General features: G+C 40.2%; 1 protein-coding gene across 2 annotated transcripts in view; it reads left to right on the forward strand.

Annotated features, from left to right (window-relative positions):
• NOL4 (nucleolar protein 4) overlaps positions 1 to 20958 on the forward strand; it is a 468589-nt gene that overhangs the window by 204443 nt on the left and 243188 nt on the right. The window lies entirely within an intron of this gene.

Below are 20958 nucleotides of genomic sequence, written 5' to 3' on the forward strand. Positions count from 1 at the left end.
GAAAACAGGTGTCATAAGTTTTTGAATTATGAGAATGGATCTTCAGAACAAGCTCTGGGAATAGGATCCTGGGGTAGGGAGGGGCAGTAAAAATTCTACATATACGTATAAGGTGAGTACATGGGCATCCTGGAGATGTAGCCCAAGGCACACATTCAACAAATTTAGCTGTTATTTATTACTATGATAGAAATAAAAAACACAAATCAAAGTGAATTTTCAAATGCCCTGTCTATTTGATGTGAATTACTAAGTGTAAACGTGCATTATTTTCGACACTGATGTACTCATTAATAACACAAAGTATTTCATACATATTTGAATGACAAGCAAGAAATAAGCCTGACAAGGGAGAGGATATATATATATGCTTATGGCTGATTTGCATTGTTGTAGGGCAGAAACCAAAACCAATACAACATTGTAAAGCAATTATTTTCCAATTAAAAATGAAAAAAAAGAAAAGCAATTTCCACACATTATTTAATCTTCACTCTACATATGGAAATAGAACCTTTATGTTTTACTAAATGAAATGACTTTTGCAGGGAGGATTCTATCCCTACAGTACCTGGCCATTTTGGGTGCTCAATAAATGTCCGTGCAAAGAATGAATGAATGAATGAGTAGCCAACTGACCGAAACAGGTAGCCTGATGATTTTCCTAGAAGGCTAATCGGAGATTAGATTTGTCTAATATATAGATGCCCTCCCCTCTTAGTGACAGCCACATCCATTGGACCTGTTTTCTCTCTATACTGCAAAGAATGGGTGTAGATGATGCTGATTCTGTGGCTTCAGTCACAAAGCAGAGTAGTCCCCGCTTCATGTGGGGGAAGGGTGGTGCTCAGTCAAAGCTGCTCCTGACATAAAGGACTGAGGAGTGGAGAGGATGATGGGGAAATCCAGGAGTACAAAGGACAGTTTGGATGACTCTTGGGTGATATCCACATTCTTGGTGGTAGTACACTGAACCTTGGAGAGGGAGAAACTTTTCTAGTCCTGTGTCCTTTCTTGCCAACAAAAGAAATGGACAGGCTTGGAATCACTGGGATGTTTCTGGAGGAAAATGAATATGCAAAATAGGATACAATTAGGGCAACTCAAAGGCATTAACAACTATTTAAAATATATAATAATGTGTATGTTAATTATGTTCCAAAAATATAACCGCTGTGTTTGAGAATAATATAGAAATTCTGCCCTCGTACAGTATGACCTGAGCCTAGCTCTCTTCTGCTGTTGCAAAGAACTTAAAATTCCACCGATGATTATTTTTTGAAATGATTAACACTTATTGTGATTATTCTCCGACTAATATATGTATGCAAAATGTGGCTGCAAGGATTTGCTTATGTTAGCATATCCCCTCCCCCACCCTGAAACCTCAAGGCTCCAGACATGGATGCTAGAGAGAAAATGGATGTGTGTGTGTGTGTGTGTGCGCGCGCATGTGTGTGTAACCTTCAAGTTGATACAATGCGGATGATATACAAACAAACAAAAAAAAAGATAAAGCTTTCCACTTAATAATGCCATTCTCAATACATTAATATCATTTTAGAAAAACTTAGAGTAAGGAGAACGATTTGAATTTAAGAGAGTAGTGTTTTAAATGAGCTATACAGAGCATTTAAAATTGGAAATTTAATATAACCGAGAATGGCACTTTTGTTAAAGAATGCTGTAATCTTCCAGCCGTGTTCTTAATCAGTGATCTCCCCATAGCAAAATGCACTCCCCATAGCAAAATGCATAAATAATCAACAACCCAGTCAGCAAACTTGTTGGGGGATTAAATCCTAAAGGAAGGAGCCCATAGCCCTGGAGGAAAACTGAGTGCCTGTTTCCCTGAGTCTTTGAAGGCTCATCTCCGTAGTCCCACTGCTAGAATGTGCTCTGTTGTCATAGCAACCCCATCTCCTGCTTCATACAGGAAAGATTAGCTCTTACTGTGCAGAGGAGAGAATTTAGGGGAAGTCAGACTAATCCCTGGGTGCACTTGGAGAGAAAGGTTGGACCTCGCCTGAGGGATGCTCTCTCTGCCATGATAGAATTGGCCTGCCACAGACACTGGTATTTAAGTTGAAGAGCAGAATTCACAGTAAGTTTCAGCTCCTCCAGAGTAGAATATTGATGAATGAGGTTTGTCTCAGTCTTGTTGAAGACCGTCCCATGCAGCAGTAGAAGGACAGCAGGAGAGTCTGATGAGACTGCCAATGTTTTCCTAGTTTTGGTGGTATTTAAAGGGTTGACCACATCAGGAACTTGAGGAAAAATTTTAGATACTTTTTGAAACATCCATCTGAAATCCTGGGAGCGTGTCAAAATTAGACAGGCAAAAATAAGTGTATTATATGTTTGGGACACTTTATTTACCCTGGGTTTTTGTACATCTAAATTTAAAATCTCATAGAAAGAGAAACTCATGAAAAAAATCTATGTCGAAGCAGGTGTGTTTCTTTAACTCTCAAAGTGATGAGAATTCATTTTAGGATTGTAAATGTTCTTTTTCTATTGTGCATACATGTTTTTGAATATCTTTTTAGAAGCATACAACTGGTAAAGTTCTTTTAAGGTAGTTATAAAATTATAAAGAAGTATTCTTGGGTAAGATTAATTCATTTAGCTCTTCTATTTGAGCTGCTGCTTCAACTTCTCAGCATAAAGCATGTGCAGTGTGTAAATCTTTCAGGATTTTCCACTGCTTGCCTCAAATAAATTTTGTTCTAGGAGGATGTCTATGTGGATTTATTTAGATTTTCCCCTTGATTTCTATTTGTATATTTTTATGCAGTTATTAAGGATTGCATATATTTTAGCTAAAGTGCTGGGAAAGCTTGTGGATTTGCAGTGTTTGATTTTGATAGCTATTGTGAAGATGTCTAGTCTTTCAAAAAGATTACTTCAAAGTATACTTTAATCCACATCCAAAAATTATTTTTTCAAGCATATACAGATTTTACATGTATTACTAATATATAAACTGTATGACTATCATCGGTGTGTATTACCCTGAGAGTATGTGTGTTTGTATTTAAAATATTCATGGTGAAAATTGTATCATGCTGCGTTCATCATGTTTTCAGTTGTTTTGATTGTGACCATACATGTATAATGTATGTTTAGAAACTGAGTTTTACTTTCTATGGACCAAATTTTAGGCTACTAATGTAATAGCAGACTACAGCTACCATCACAGTCTATGCTAAATATAGCCACTATCATAAAATACCTAATTGGCATTTGATGTGTGTTGCTTTATCAGAATAAAGGAGATTTGGTTGTTTGAAAAAGCAGAGCAGAGATGAGACATATACTCTTTTCTCTTAAACTTAATACTAGAATAGGAGACATGCCTTAAATTTAAAGGAACAATTATGTTAAAAGGCGACATAAAATTATTCTCTTCATATGTCAGGGAAAACACACAAAGCCATAAGGGTCGTACTTGGCTTAATAGCATTCAACTTGTAACCATGCAGAAGCCTGGTGCTCTTAAGAAAATGGAGACAAAGCAGAAAGTCAGGAGTCCCTTTCAGTAAATGATTGCAAATTATTCTAACAGTCTTTTCTGTGGTTTCAATCACTAGTTGAAGGTAGGACTCACCAAGAGAAAAAGGAACTCTGCTCTTTCTATGCTTCCCCATCCTTCACCCCCATCCGTGCAGAAAATAAAATGGAGTAATTTATCCCTCTTCATAGACTTTGGGCAAAAGTGAGGAAATCAATGAATGACCTTATGCTAAAAAGGGAGAAGATTCAGGTCTACTATATGATGTGAAGCCCAAAACGAGCAGAACAAAACTAGGAAAGAAGGATGACAAAGAAAAAAATGGGCACCATTTACTTAGATAACATAAGTATATAATTGACTAATAATTGAAAGGTCATAAGTCAAGGATTTAGTCCAGTCACTCCCTTAGCCAAACTTTTTTGAGAGGTATTCTTAACCAGTGTAAAGGAAAAAAGGCAGCAAAAAATTGTTGTATCACTTAGAAGTTTCCATTTCAAGTCTTCTTTGGTGGTGTTGGTGTTGGTGGTTATTATGGATCATTATTTTTAGGAATACAGCCTGGTTGAAATGGAGTCAGATGATATAAGTTGTCACATTCCTGAGGCAGGTTTGGTTTGGGTGCCTAGTATGTCAAGGTCTTGCTTGGAGAGGGAATGAATGGGTCACCCTTCAAAGCCTAATTACTCCCTGAAATACTTTGGTTCAAGAGTTTTTGGAAGAGCAAGTAGCTCCATTCTTGGTTTGAAATGTCATTTGGAGAGTCCAGAAGTCTGTTTGAAGAATAACACTCTTCAGGACATTAAGGTCTTCTGAAAGCTCTGGGGTTTCTAGGTGATCTGGAAGTGGTCTGAGCTTTTGCATGGGAAACCAGAGGAAACAATCACACAGGAAAAATATCACAGTATAAACTTCTGCTGGAGAACTCGACAGACCCACATTGAAGGCATTAATGCATGATTTCCTAGTGGTCAGTTACTATGTAAATTGAGAGCTTCTAAAACTTCCCAGTATAGTTGATGATTATTATAGTAAATATTAAAAATAAAAATCTTCCTCATAATAGGTGATACTGTGACATTAACCCATTTTGTATTTGCTTTCAAAAATCAAATTAAGGTTCAGTGTGACTTTTCATATAAGATTTGATTCTGTGATACAGGTGTGGGTAAAAGACCACTCAAGAACTATAATAAAACAATGATTCCTCTTCTCTTTTTAAAATGTCAGGATTTATGCTGATGTAAAAATCTTCTCTTCATATTCCTCAAGTTTTACTATATCTCAGGACAAATATATAAGATGCCAAATTTATGTTTTCTTAGTGATGTCTGTAAACAGATGGGTATCATGGTGCATAGGGAAGTTGGCTGGAGCAGTTGTTGAAATCAAGTTGTAGAAAGACCAGAACATTCTCCTGGGCTTTGTGCTCTTGATGATATATACTTTTGGGTAGCTCAGATAGTAAAGAATCTGCCTTCAGTGCAGGAGACCCAGGTTCCATCCCTGGGAAAGGAAGATCCCCTGGAGAAGGAAAAGGAAACCCACTCCAGTATTCTTGACTGGAGAATTCCATGGACAGAGGAGCCTCGCAGGGCTACAGTTCATGGGGTTGTAAAAAATCAGGCACAAGTGAGTGACTAACACTTAAAACTTTTAAGGGCTTATGGGGCCAATGAGTATCTGTGAACCAGAGTGAAAAATAGTTCTTTGTGAAGCTATATCTTACACATATAGGGTAGGATGAATAGATGGTCTGGGCAATAGTCCAGGGATGTGAATAGGATAGAGAGCCTAGGCTAGCATAGAAGCACTGAGAATTAAGAACAGGGAATAGATGAGAAAGAATTATAGACATGTAGTCTATGGAATTTCATGTGTTAATTTGTACAGCCAAGGTTTATTTGACCTCTGCCAAGTGACAGGCGACAAGACAGATGTAGGAATTATAGAGCAAAATGCGAAAGTTCAGGCGCTCATCAAAACAGTCTGGTGGGAATGACTGAAAAATAGAAAATCAAAATATCTTGTGTTGAGCGGTGTGATGAAACAAGTGAAGGATAGACTTGCCCCGTGACTGGATAGCACTGAAGAGCCTTGAAATCCCAAACCCATTGGTGCCATTACTAGATACAGGGAAAGATAATAGGAAGAGGGGTTTATGAGGAAAGTGGTGGTGGTGATGAAGGCAGCTATGAGTTTGACTTTGGGTATCTTGTTTGATAGATAAGCCTTAAAAACAATAGTACATCTAATTAGAGTAGTTACTCGTAATGGAGTTTCTTTTAGAAGGTCACATTACTACATGAAATTTCATAGCATCTTAGCATTTATTTTACTCCTCTCTGTATTTTGTTTTCTCTTTAATAGTTGTATATAGCAATTAGAGTATGTGAGAGCTTGACATGTATTTTCCTTTTGAAGAACATCTTTTTAGTGTGATGAGAAAGAAGTTCAATTTTGATTACTAGAGTCGGACAATTCTAAAATCCAAATAGGGATAGTTTTAAACTAGGGAACTTTGTTCTTGGCCTTAATATATGATAAGTTCAGTGCAAAGGAAAAAAGTATATATTCAGTTGAGTTTTTGAGAAAACCACTTTTGTAGCTTACACAATTAGCTAGGGATAGATATATTTTATATTGTCTTTTTATCCAGGTAACTGGAAGATTTTCCTATTATTATAGTCCTGAAATGATAATAATTATAATAATTACAATAACAGCCTCAACAGTGAACATTTTGGGTACTTTAGGTGTATCATTATTGGGGAAATAACAATCCTGCCCCCCAAAAGACCCATCTGCATGCATGCTCTTTGTATCTGACTCTTTGCAACCCTAGGGACTATAGCCAGCCAGGCTTCTCTGTCTATGGAATTTTTCAGGCAAGAATACTGGAGTGGGTTGCCACTTCCTTCTCCAGTGGATCTTCCCAACCCAAGGATCAAACCTCCATCTCCTTGCATTGGCAGACAGTCATTACCGCTGAGCCACCTGGGAAGCCCAAAGACCCCCCCTATACCTACATAAGAGTAAGAGGGAAAACACAACTGGTTATAGACATAACATTTCATGACAGGACATGAAAGAAACTCCAGAGTCTGGACAGAATTTCACACATATTTATACAGTAAAGTAGAATAAAACACAATGCGAAATTCTTTATCTCTTTGAGAGAAAAATAGATACATCTATCACTATCCCCTTTTTGTCTTTGAAAGAAAGATCTGAACTAATTCTGCAGACATGCATTTACAGTTTGAAGGGTCAGAAGTCTCACTCTTACACTGAAAAAATCAGAAGATTGGTCCTCTTATCACACCTATATATTTTGATGAAGATGCCCTAAGGAGAGGATGGGGGGAGGCAGTCACATGTCTCCTCAAAGAAAGTATATTCTTTTATCCTGATACCTTTTTGCACACATTATCTCATTTAATTATTAAAATACTGCCAGACACATATAATTACTGTCATGTCCTGGTTTTATGAATGAGGAGAGTTAAACTTAGAGGTCAAGGAATATTCTTGAAGTTGTATAATGGATAGCAGAGGATTATTCCAGTTCACTCTATCTCAAGTTCTTATTTCTTAAATGAGACATTGTAGAAACCTGTTTTTGGATGTGCTGTGGAGAGGTAATGATGAGGAAACAATTATTTGTATTGTCGTGGCTTGGGTTTCTATATATATAATAAAGCCTTGTGTTATAAGTAAGGGGATGGTTGGACACAGTCCAATCCAGTTATTCTGTATAATAGCTATTTCATGGGATTGTTTTGAGAATCAAAGGAGATAACTAATGTAAAACCACTTGCATCACCTTTAGTGTTTCATAAACGATAGTAGTCCCTTAAGATTGCAGGAATTGTTATTGTTCAGTCACTAAGTCATGTCTGACTCTTTGCAACCCTATGGACTGCAGCATGCCAGGTTTCCCTGTCCTTCACTATTTCCCAGTTTGCTCAAACTCAAGTCCATTGAGTAAGTGATACTATCTATCCATATCAAATGCAGCCACTTCCATCTCCTCTTGCCCTCAATTTCCAGCATCAGGATCTTTTCCAGTGGGTCAACTCTTCATATCAGGTGGCCAAAGTATTGGAGCTTCAGCATCAGTCCTTCCAATGAAAACTCAGGGTTGATTTCCTTTAGGATTGATTGGTTTGATCTCCTTTCTGTCCCAGGGACTTTCAAGAGTCTTCTCCAGCACCCCAGTTCCAAAGCGTAAATTCTTTGATGCTCAGGCTTGTTTATGGTCCAACCCTCAGACCTGTACACAACTACTGGAAAAACTATAGCTTTGACTATCTGGACCCTTGTCATCAAAGTGATGTCTCTGCTTTTTAATACACTGTCTAGATTTGTCATAGCTTTTCTTCCAAGAGGTAAGCTTCTTTTAATTTCATGGCGGCAGTCACTGTCCTCAGTGATTTTAGAACCCAAGAAAGTAAAATCTGTCACTGTTTCCACTTTTCCCCCATCTATTTGCCATGAAGAGACGGGACTGGAGGCTGTGATCTTAGCTTTTTGAATGTTGAACTTCAAGCCAGCCTTTTCACTCTCCATTTTCACCCTCATCAAGTGGCTTTTACTTCTTTGCTTTCTACCATTATAGTGTTCAGTTCAGTTCATTCAGTCACTCAGTTGTGTCCGACTCTTTGCAACCCCATGCATTGCAGCATGCCAGGCCTCCCTGTCGATCAGAAACTCCGGGAGTTTCCTCAAACTCATGTCCAGTGAGTTGCTGATGCCATCCAACCATTTCATCCTCTGTCTTCCCCTTCTCCTCCTGCCCCAGTCTTTCCCATAATCACGGTCTTTTCCATAAGTCAGCTTTTCATATCAGGTGGCCAAAGTATTGGAGCTTCAGCCTCAGCATCAGTCCTTCCAGTGAACATTCAGGGTTGATTTCCTTTGGGATGGACTGGTTGGACCTCCTTGTAGTCCAACAGATTCTCAAGAGTCTTCTCCAACACCACAGTTCAAAAACATTAATTCTTTGACACCCAGCTTTCTTTATAGTCCAACTCTCACATCCATACATGACTACTGGAAAAACCATACCATTGACTAGATGGACCTTTGTTGGCAAAGTAATGTCTCTGCTTTTTAATATGCTGCCTATGTTGTTCATAACTTTTCTTCCAAGGTGCTAGTGTCTTTTAATTTCATGGCTGCAGTCACCATCTGCAGTAATTTTGGAACCCAAAAAGATAAAGTCTGTCACTGTTTCCATTGTTTCCCCATCTATTTACCATAAAGTGATGGGACCAGATGCCATGATCTTAGTTTTCTGAATGTTGAGTTTTAAACCAACTTTTTCACTCTCCTCTTTCACTTTCATCAAAAGGTTCTTTTGTTTTTCTTTGCTTTCTGCCATAAGGGTGGTGTTGTCTACATATCTGAGGTTACTGATATTTCTCCCAGCAATCTTGATTCCAGCCTGTGCTCCATCCAGCCCAGCATTTCTCACGATGTTATCTGCATACAAGTTAAATAAGCAGAGTGACAATATACAGCCTTGACGTACTCCTTTCCCTATTTGGAACCAGTCTGTTGTTCCATGTCCAGTTCTAACTGTTGCATTCTGATCTGCATACAGATTTCTCAAGAGGCAGGACAGGTGGTCCGGTATTCCCATCTCTTTAAGAATTTTCCACAGTTTGTTGTGATTCACACAGTCAGTGCTTTTGGCATAGTGAACAAAGCAGAACTAGATGTTTTTCTGGAACTCTTCTTTTTTGATGATCCAGCGGATGTTGATAATTTGATCTCTGGTTCCTCTGCCTTTTCTAAATCCAGCTTGACTATCTGGAAGTTCACAATTCACATACTGTTGAAGCCTGACTTGAGAATTTTGAGCAATACTTTGCTATCATGTGAGATGGGTGCCATGAAATTAAAAGATGCTTACTCCTTGGAAGAAAAGTTATGACCAACCTAGATAGCATATTCAAAAGCAGAGACATTACTTTGCCGACTAAGGTCCGTCTAGTCAAGGCTATGGTTTTTCCAGTGGTCATGTATGGATGTGAGAGTTGGACTGTGAAGAAGGCTGAACGCTGAAGAATTGATGCTTTTGACCTGTGGTGTTGGAGAAGACTCTTGAGAGTCCCTTGGACTGCAAGGAGATCCAGCCAATCCATTCTGAAGGAGATCAGCCCTGGGATTTCTTTGGAAGGAATGATGCTGAAGCTGAAACTCCAGTACTTTGGCCACCTCATGCGAAGAGTTGACTCATTGGAAAAGACTTTGATGCTGGGAGGGATTGGTGGCAGGAGGAGAAGGGGATGACAGAGGATGAGATGGCTGGATGACATCACTGACTCGATGGATGTGAGTTTGAGTGAACTCCGGGAGTTGGTGATGGACAGGGAGGCCTGGCGTGCTGTGATTCATGGGGTCGCAAAGAGTCAGACACGACTGAGTGACTGAACTGAACTGAGATGAGTGCAATTGTGAGGTGGTTTGCGTATTCTTTGGCATTGCCTTTCTTTGGGGTTGGAACCAAAACTGACCTTTTCCAGTCCTGTGGCCACTGCTGAATTTTCCAAATTTGCTGGGATATTGAGTGAAGCAATTTTACAGCATCATCTTTTAGGATTTGAAACAGCTCACCTGGATTCTATCACCTCCAGTAGCTTTGTTCATAGTGATGCTTCCTAAGGTCCACTTGACTTCGCATTCCAGGATGTCTGGCTACCTTTGTGATTATCTGGGTCATGAAGTTCTTTTTTGTACAGTTATTTTGTGTATTCTTGCCACCTCTTAATATCTTCTGCTTCTGTTAAGTCCGTACCATTTCTGTCCTTTATTGTGCCCATCTTTGCATGAAATATTCCTTTGGTATCTCTGATTATCTTGAAGAGATCTCTTGTCTTCCCCATTCTGATGTTTTCCTCTAGTTCTTTGCCTTAACCAATGAGGAAGGCTTTCTTATCTGTCCTTGCCATTCTTTGGAACTATGCATTCAAATGGGTAAATCTCTCCTTTTCTCCTTTTCTTTTCACTTCTCTTCTTTTCACAGCTGTTTTTAAGGCCTCCTCAGACAGCCATTTTGCTTTTTTTGCATTTCTTTTTCTTGGGAATGGTCTTTATATCTTTCTCCTATATAGTGTCATGAACCTCCATCCATAGGTTTTAGGCACTCTATCAAATATAATCCCTTGAATTTATTTCTCACTTCCACTGTATAATCATTGGGGATTTGATTTAGGTCATACCTGAATGGCCTAGTGGTTTTCCCTACTTTCTTCAATTTCAGTCTCAATTTGGCAATAAGGAGTTCATGCTCTTAACCCTAGTCAGTGTCTGATCTTGTTTTTGCTGACTGCATAGAGCTTCTCCATCTTTGACTGCAAAGAATGTAATCAGTCTGATTTCGGTATTGACCATCTGGTGACATCCATGTGTAGAGTCTTCTCTTGTGTTGTTGGAAGAGAGTGTTTGCTATGACCAGTGCATTTTCTTGGCAAAACTCTATTAGCCTTTGCCCTGCTTCAGTCTGTACTCCAAGGCCAAATTTGCCTGTTACTCCAGGTGTTTCTTGACTTCCTACTTTTGCATTCCAGTCCTCTATAATGAAAAGGGCCTTTTTTGGGTGTTAGGTCCTCACAGAACTGTTCAACTTCAGCTTCTTCAGCATTACTGGTCGGGGCATAGACTTGGATTACTGTGATTTTCTTTATGATTTGCCTTGGAAATGAATGGAGATCATTCTGTCGTTTTTGTGACTGCACCCAAGTATTGCAGTTTGTACTCTTTTGTTGACTATGACAGCTACTCCATTTCTTCTAAGGGATTCTTGCCCACAGCAGCAGATATAATGGTCATCAGACTTAAATTCACACTTTCCAGTGTAGTTTGGTTTACTGATTCCCAAGATGTTGATGATCACTCTTGCCATTTCCTGTTTGACTACTTCCAATTTGCCTTGATTCATGGGCCTAACCAGAGAAGGCAATGGCACCCCACTCCAGTACTCTTGCCTGGAAAATCCCATGAACAGAGAAGCCAGGTGGGCTGCAGTCCATGGGGTCGCTAAGAGTTGGATACACCTGAGCGACTTCACTCTCACTTTTCACTTTCATGCATTGGAGAAGGAAATGGCAACCCACTCCAGTGTTCTTGCCTGGCGAAGCCCAGGGACAGGGGAGCCTGGTGGGCTGCCGTCTATGGGGTCGCACAGAGTTGGACACGACTGAAGTGACTTAGCAGCAGCAGCAGCATGGACCTAACATTCCAGTTCCTATGCAGTATTGCTTTTTACAGCATCAGACTTAGCTTCCATCTCCAGTCACATCCACAAGTGGGTGTTGTTTTTGTTTGGGCTCCATCTCTTCATTCTTTCTGGAGTTATTTCTCCACTGATCTCCAGTAGCATGTTGGGCACCTACCCACCTGGGGAGTTCATCTTTCAGTGTCCTGTGTTTGCCTTTTCATACTGTTCATGGGATTCTCAAGGCAAGAGTACTGAAGTGGTTTGCCATTCCCTTGTCCAGTGAACCATGTTTTGTCAGAACTCTCCGCCATGACCTGTTCACCTTGGGTGACCCTACACAGTATGGCTCATAGTGTCACTGAGTTAGACAAGGCTGTGGTCCATGTGATCAGATTGGTTACTTTTCTGTGACTGTGAATTTCAGTCTGTCTGCCCTCTGAGAAGGATAAGAGCCTTATGGAAGCTTCCTGGTGGGAGAGACTGACTGAGGGGGGAAACTGGGTCTTGTTCTGATGGGCGGGGCCATGCTTAGTAAACCTGTAATCCAATTTTCTATTTATGGGTGCAGCTCTGTTCCCTCCCTGTTATTTACCTGGGGCCAAACTATGGTGGAGATAATGAAGATAGTGGCAACCTCCTTCAAAAGGTCTCATGCATGTACTGCTACACTCAGTGCCCCCAGCTCTGCAGCAGGCCACCACCTGCTGCAACCCACCACCGAACCACACCTCCACTGGAGACTCCTGGAAACTCCAGGGAAAGTCTGGGTCAGTGTTTTGCGGGGTCCCTGCTCATTTCTCCTGGGTCCTGGTACACACAAGTTTCTGTTTATGCCCTCCAAAAGTCATTTCCTAGTCCTGTGTAAGTTCTGGCAGCTCTATGGTGGGGTTACTGGCGACCTCCTCCAAGAGGGCTTATGCCATGTCCAAGTCTGCTGCTACACCCAGAGCCCCTGCCCCTGTGGCAGTCCACTGCTGACCTGTACCTCCACGGGAGATGCTCAAACACAGCCTGGCTCAGTCTCTGTGGGGTCTCCGGGTCCTGGTGCACACAAGGTTTGTCTGAGCCCTCTGAGCATCTCTGGCAGGAATGGGGTTTGATTCCCCTCCTACCATCTTGCTGGGGCTCCTACTTGCCCCTCCTACCATCTTGCTGGGGCTTTTCCTTTGCCCTTGGATGTGGGGTATCTCCTTAAAGTCACTCCTGTGCCACACAGCCGCTGCTCCAGTGCCTACCGTCTTGCTGGACTACTCTGACCTTGGACCTGGGGTATCTCCTCACGTCCTTTTAGTGTTATCACCTGCATATCTGAGGTTATGGATATTTCCCCTGGCAAACTTGATTCCAGCTTGTGCTTCATCCAGCCTGCCATTCACATAATGGACTCTGCATAGAAGTTAAATACGCAAGGTGACAGTAGAGTCTTGACATCTTTCCCAATTTGGAACCAGTCCATTGTTCCATGTCCAGTTCTAGCTATTGCTTCTTGCCCTGCATGCAGATTTCTCAGGAGACAAGTAAGGTTGTCTGGTATTCCCATCTCTTGAAGAATTGTCCACAGTTTGTTTTGATCCACATGTGCTCTAAGTTGCTTCAGTCATGTCCGACTCTCAGATCTTGTGAACTGTAGCCCTCCAGGCTCCTTTGTGCATAGGATTGTGCAGGCAAGAATACTGCAGTATGTTGCCATTTCCTTCTCCAGGGGATCTTCCTGACCCAGGGATTGAACTCATGTCTCTTATGTTCCTGCCTTGGGAATCAGGTTCTTTACCACTGATGCCACCACACAGTCAAAGGTTTAACGTAGTCAGTGAAGCAGAAGTAAATGTTTTTTCTGGATTTTCCTTGCTTTTTCTATGGTCCAGCAGATGTTGCCAATTTGCTCTCTGGTTTCTCTGCCTTTTCTAAACCCAGCTTGTATGTATGGAAGTTCTGAGTTCATGTACTGTTGGAGCCTAGCTTGAAGGATTTTAAGCATTACCTTGCTATCATGTGAATTGAGTTCAAGTACAGAAACTTCCAGGAAAGGGGAAATGGTGAAGACAATTGGAGGGTGTTTTTGGTGAAACTAATTTATTAAATCATTACATGAAATAAGTTGTTAATTGACTTAAATTGTCTAATATTTTGATAAGTGAAGTTTTAATAGAATAGGATCATGAGAGTCAGAAGAGTATTCATCCATCCATCCACTGATTCCTTCATTCAGCAAACATTTAAAACCCTTACACTGTGTGTCTCTCTGCTTGGGCATGCTGCAGGAAATGAAGATAACCAAGGCTGCCTCTACCCTCAGAGATGATACTTTCCCTGATAGAGATCAGACTGTGGCTAGATGCTCTGCAACATGAACAGATTTAATTGTATGAGTTGTCCAGTAATGTAAATACTATACCTGCTCCTGTGAGAAAACTAAGGCTCAGAGAAATTATATCCAAACCACCCAACTTATAAATGACAGACCTATTTTGAATCTATGCTTTTCTTACTGCAAAACCCATTTATCTTTAGTGTATACTTGTTTTAGGTTGTTTAAAAATTGACATGAAATAAGGCTAAGGTTCTTTTGCATGATTCTCTCATAGCATTTGTCATGCAGGGCTTTGTTTTATTTTTTCGGATTTTATTTATTTTTAATTGGAGGATGTTAGCTTTACTGTGTTGCATAGGGTTCTGCCATACAACTCTAATCAGACATAAATGTGGATGTATGTATCTCCTCCCTCTTGAAACTCCCTCCCTCCACCCCACCCCCATCTCAACCTTCAAGGGCATCACTGAGCAACATGCTTGGCTCCCTTCATTATATAGCAACTTCCCACTACTTATTTCACATATGTTAGTGAATATATATCAATGATACTCTCTCAATGATTGTGTATTAGGGGGGCATATATTCAGTTCAGTCACTCAGTCATGTCTGACTCTTTGCAACCCCATGGACTGCAGCACACCAGGCTTCCCTGTCCATCACCAACTTCCAGAGCTTACTCAAACTCATATCCATCGAGTTGGTGATGCCATCCAACCATCTCATCCTTTGCCGTCCCCTTCTCCTACTGCCTTCAATTTTTTCCCAGCATCAGAGTCTTTTCCACTGAGTCAGTTCTTCGCATCAGGTGGCCAAAGTATTTCCAGTTTCAGCTTTAGCATCATTCCTTCCAGTGAATATTCAGGACTGATTTCCTTTAGGATTGACTGGTTGGATCTCCTTGCAGTCCAAGGGACTCTCAAGAGTGTCCAACACCACAGTTCAAAACCATCAATTCTTTGGTAATCAGCTTCCTTTATAGTCCAACTCTCACATCCATACATAACTAGTGGAAAAACCATACCTTTGACTAGATGGACCTTTGTTGGCAAAGTAATGTCTCTGCTTTTTAATATGCTGTCTAGGTTGGTCATAACTTTTATTCCAGGGAGCAAGCGTCTTTTAATTTCATGGCTGCAATCACCATCTGCAGTGATTTTGGAGCCCACAAAAATAAAGTCTAACACTGTTTCCACTGTTTCCCCATCTATTTCCCATGAAGTGATGGGACCAGATGCCACAATCTTAGTTTTCTGAATGCTGAGTTTTAAGCCAACTTTTTCACTTTCCTCTTTCAGTTTCATCAAAAGGCTCTTTGGTTCTTCTTCACTTTCTGTCAAAAGGATGGTGTCATCTGCATATCTGAGGTTATTGATATTTCTCCCAGCAAGCTGGATTCCAGCTTGTGCTTCATCTAGCCTAACATTTCTTTTGATGTACTCTGCACGTAAGTTAAATAGGCAGGGTGACAATATACAACCTCGAAGTACTCCTTTTCCTATTTGGAACCAGTCTGTTGTTCCATGTGCAGTTCTAACTGTTGCTTCTTGACCTGCATACAGATTTCTCAAGAGGCAGGTCAGGTGGTCCAGTATTCCCATCTCTAAGAATTTTCCACAGTTTGTTGTGATCCACACAGTCAAAGGCTTTGGCATAGTCAATAAAGCAGTTCAGTTCAGTTCAGTTACTCAGTCGTGTCCAACTCTTTGTGACTCCATGAACCACAGCATTCCAGGCCTCCCTGTCCATCACCAGCTCCCAGAGTTTACCCAAACTCATGTCCATTGAGTCAGTGATGCCATCCAACCATCTCATCCTCTGTTGTCCCCTTCTCCTCCTGCCCTCAATCTTTCCCAGCATCAGGGTCTTTTTTTTAATATAAATTTATTTATTTTAAATGGAGGTTAATTACTTTACAATATTGTATTTGTTTTGTCCTACATCAACATGTATCCCCCACAGGTATACACATGTTCCCCATCCTGAACCCCCTTCCCTCCTCCCTCCCTGTACCATCCCTCTGGGTCTTTTCAAATGAGACAGCTCTTTGCATCAGGTGGCCAAAGTATTGGAGTTTCAGCTTCAACATCAGTCCTTCCAGTGAATACCCAGGACTGATCTCCTTTAGGATGAACTGGTTGGATCTCCCTGCTGTCCAAGGGACTCTCAAGAGTCTTCTCCAACACCATAATTCAAAAGCATCAATTCTTCTGTGCTCAAGTAGATGTTTTTCTGGAACTCTCTCTTTTGCTGATCCAACAGATGTTGGCAATTTGATCTCTGGTTTGTTTGCCTTTTCTAAATCCAACTTGAACATCTGGAAGCTCACAGTTCACGTACTGTTGAAGTCTGGCTTGGAGAATTTTGATCAGTACTTTGCTAGTGTGTGAGATGAGTGAAATTGTGCGGTAGTTTGAACATTCTTTGGTGTTGCCTTTCTTTAGGATAAATGAAAACTGACCTTTTCCAGTCCTGTGGCCACTACTGAGTTTTCCAAATTTGCTGGCATATTGAGTGCAACACTTTCACAGCATCATCTTTTAGGATTTGAAACTCGAAAGGCAAAGGAGAAAAGGAGATATACCCATTTGAATGTAGAGTTCCAAAGAATAGCAAGGAGAGTTAAGAAAGGCTTCCTCAGTGATCAATGCAAAGAAATAGAGGAAAACAATGGAATGGGAAAGACTAGAGATCTCTTCAAGAAAATTAGAGATACCAAGGGAATATTTCATGCAAAGATGGGCACAATAAAGGACAGAAATAGTATGGATGTAGCAGAAGCAGAAGATATTAAGAGGTGGCGAGAATACACATAAGGACTATACAGAAAAGGTCTTCATAACTCTGATAATCATGATGATGTGATCACACACCCAGAGCCAGACATCCTGGAATGTGAAGTCAAGTGGGCCTTAGGAAGCATCACTTTGAATAAAGCTAATGGAAGTAATCAAATTCCAGCTGAGCTATTTCAAATCCTAAAAGACGATGCTGTGAAAGTACTGCACTCAAAATGCTCATAATAATTAATATATGGAATCTAGAAAATGGTACAGAAGAACCCTTTTGCAGGGTGACAGTAAAGGCACAGATGTAGAAAATGAACCTGTGGATCTAGATGGGGAAGGAGAGAGTCAGGCGAACTGAGGAAACCCATACTCTTAACTGCAATATTATTCTACCTATTGTCCAAGTATAAAAAATGCTGTGATGCAGGTTAGTACAGGGGCCAACAGAAAGGAGTAAGTGGCAACAAGTTGGAGGTGGTCGTCTCGGAAGGCCTTAGTAGATATACTTTTTCTTTAGCAGATAGAAGTTTTCTCTATAATTACTATTTCATGGACTTGTTGGAGGTATTGAAGGAGATTGACTAATAAAAAGAAACTTGTACTGCACTAAGAGCTTAATATATGATAGCAATCACTCAGAATCCTAATCTATCAATTTAAGCTTCAATTATTGCTCTGGATTTCCTTTTCTTTTCTTTCTCTTTCTTATTTCTTAGTTTCATAAACAGTCTGAGTATTTGTGCTACCTCTTTCACTTTGCCTAAAACTTTGGAGACTTTTAATGAAAGATCCATAGACAGCTTTTCCAACGTCTGACCTTCAGTGTGAATGCACTTAGTTTCATAACAGTTGGGATGGAAAATGGTGGAGATGTTCCTTTAAACTTTAGAAAACAGGATCTGGTTTTCTGGACCAGTTTTCTTTCTCATACCTGCTGAGAGAAAGGGGCTTGTTAGGAGAGAGGTCTTGAGAGCTTTTCATTTTTTTTAAAGTGAGGCTCAAGGGAAGGGATCTCTCTCTCTCTCTCTCTCTCTCTCTCTCTCTCTCTCTCTCTCTCTCTCTCTCTCTCTCTCTCTCTCTCTCTCACACACACACACACACACACACATTTTTGTTTTTGTTGTTCTGACTCTAAATCATGTCCGACTCCTTGTGACCCATGGACCGCAGCATGCCAGGCTTCCTTGTCCTTCACTGTCTCCCGGAGTTTGTTCAGCCTCATGTCCATTGAGTCAGTGATGCCATTCAACCATCTAATCCCTCTGTCATCCCCTTCTCCTCCTGCCTTCAATCTTTCCCAGCATCAGGGTTCTTTTCCATTGAGTCAGCTCTTCATATCAGGTGGCAAAAGTATTGGAGCTTCAGCGTCAGTCCTTCCTAAATCCTAAATGAATATTTAGGATTGATTTCCTTTTGGATTGACTGACTTGATCCTTTCTGTCCAAGAGACTCTCAAGAGTCTTCTCTAGGACCACAATTCAAAAGCATCGATTCTTCAGGGTTCAGCCTTCCTTATGGTCCAACTATATCTGTACATGACTACTGGATAAACCATGTCTTTGACTAGATGGACTTTTGTCAGGAAAGTGATCTCTCTTCTTTTTAATATGCTGAGAAGGCATGTCTGAGTGTAATACCATCCTGCAGCCTGATTCTGTACTTTTAAATTACATACAAAACTTCATGCAACACAGCCTCTTTGCTTCAAAACCTCTTTGAAAACTATCTGTGACAGAATCAGTGATATCTCATACCTTTTAGTAAAAGCTAACTATAGGACTATAATGTTTAGTCCTGTATAATAAATTTAAGAACAGCAATAGACATTATATGACAGCTAACACAATGCTTTGTGGAAAAAACCTGAGGTAGATTTTAAAAAAGAAAAGGAAATGAACTTTGATTGATGCCTCAGCAGGTAAAGAATCGACCTGCAGTGCTAACACAGGAGATGCAAATTTGATCCTGGGATCAGGAAGATCCTCTGGAGAAAGAAATGGCAACCCACTCCAGTATTCTTGCCTGGGAAATCCCATGGACAGGGGAGCCTAGTGGGTGATCGTCCATGGGGTTGCAAAGACTTGGACATGCTGAGTGACTGGGAGCATGAGATCGGAGATACTATCAATGTCTTCCAACCTTGTCTAATAATGGTCACCCCTATTAGCTAAAAAAAAAAATTAGGGAAAAAGTGAAAAGTACATATAATTCTTTTCTAATAGGTGGAAAGAGGTTTCAAAATTTAGAAAATCCCAGAATTATTAGAGAATGCGCATATCTCTTTAGGTGATAACTAACTTTTTTTCCACTGTAGCTAATAAGATCTCAAGGGATGACCATTACCCATACCAGGAAGGGAGACAAGTGCTTCTCTTACCACCTGCCAAATAAAGAACATCAGTAATCTTTTATTTTAGTCCTTTCTTCTGTTTGCAGTTCTTCGTGGTGGAGAATATGGGGAAAAGGTTCAAAAATGTGAATTTCTGTTTATTGTTAAGTCCTCATAAAATAGGCTCAAAATGTGATTTTTTTCCTATTTAATTTTTATTATAAATCCACCCTACATCATTCCCAAGTTCCTAAGATTTCCTTAGAGCTTAGAATTTTAACCTGTTAATTTAACATTAATTAATTACTATGGAAGTTTGTAACATTGTACAGGAGGCTGTGATCAAAACCATCCTCAAGAAAAAGAAATATAAAAAAGCAAAATGGTTGTCTGAGCAAGCCTTACAAATAGCTGAGAGAATAGAGAAGCAAAAGGCAAAGCAGAAAAGGAAAGATATATCCATCTGAATGCAGAGTTCCAAAGAATAGCAAGGAAGGATAAGAAAGCCTTCCTAAGTGATCAGTGCAAAGAAATAAAGGAAAACAATACATTGAGAAAGACTAGAGATCTCTTCAAGATTATTAGAGATACCAAGGTAGCATTTCATATAAAGATGGGCACAATAAAAGACATAAAATGTATGAACCTAACAGAAACAAAAGATATTAAGAGGTGGCAAGAATACACAGAAGAACTATACAAAAAAAAGATTTTAGTGACCCAGATTACCATCATAGTGGGATCACTCACCTAGAGCCAGATATCCTAGAATGTGAAGTCAAGTGGGCTTTAGGAAGGATCACTATGCACCAAGCTAGGGGAGGTAATGGAATTCCAGCTGAGCTATTTCAAATCCTAAAAGACGATGCTGTAAAAATGCTGTACTCAGTATGCCAGCAAATTTGGAAAACTCAGCAATGGCCACAGAACTGGAAAAGGTCAGTTTTTGTTCCAATCCCAAAGAAAGGAATGCCAAAGAATGTTCACAATACTGCACAGTTGCACTCATCTCATGATAGCAAAGTAATGCTGAAAATTCTCCAAGCTAGGCTTCAACACTGCATGAACCGAGAAATTCCAGATGTTCAAGCTGGTTTTAGAAAAGGCAGAGGAACCAGAAATCAAATTGCCAACATCTGTTGGATCATCGAAAAAGCAAGAGAATTTCAGAAATATATCTACTATGCTTCATTGAATACACTAAAGCCTTTGACTGTATGAATCACAATCTAGGGAAAATTCTTAAAGAAATAGAATACCCCTGGCTCCTGAGAAATCTGTATGCTGGTGAAGAAGCCATAGTTAGAACCAGACATGAAACAACAGAGTGATTCCAAGGAGTATGTCAAGGAAAAGGAGTACGTCAAGGCTGTATATTGTCACCCTGCTTATTTAGCTTCTGTGCAGAGTACATCTTGTGAAATGTCAGGCTGGATGAAGCACATGCTGGAATCCAGATTTCTGGGAGAAATATCAATAGCCTCAGATAGGCAGATGTCACTACCCTTATGGCAGAAAGTGAGGAGGAACTAAAGAGCTTCTTGATGAAATTGAAAGAGGAGAGTGAAAAAGCTGGCTTAAAGCTCAACATTCAGAAAACTAAGATCATGGCATCCAGTCCCATCGCTTCATGGCAAATAGATGGGAAACAATGGAAACAGTGAGAGGCTTTATTTTCTTGGGCTCCAAAACCACTGCAGATAGCGACTGCAGCCATGAAATTAAAAGATGCTTGCTCCTTGGAAGAAAAGTTATGACCAGCCTAGACAACATGTTAAGAAAACTGAA

This window comes from Capra hircus, chromosome 24 (genome assembly GCF_001704415.2).
Source record: "Capra hircus breed San Clemente chromosome 24, ASM170441v1, whole genome shotgun sequence".
Lineage (NCBI taxonomy): Eukaryota > Metazoa > Chordata > Mammalia > Artiodactyla > Bovidae > Capra > Capra hircus.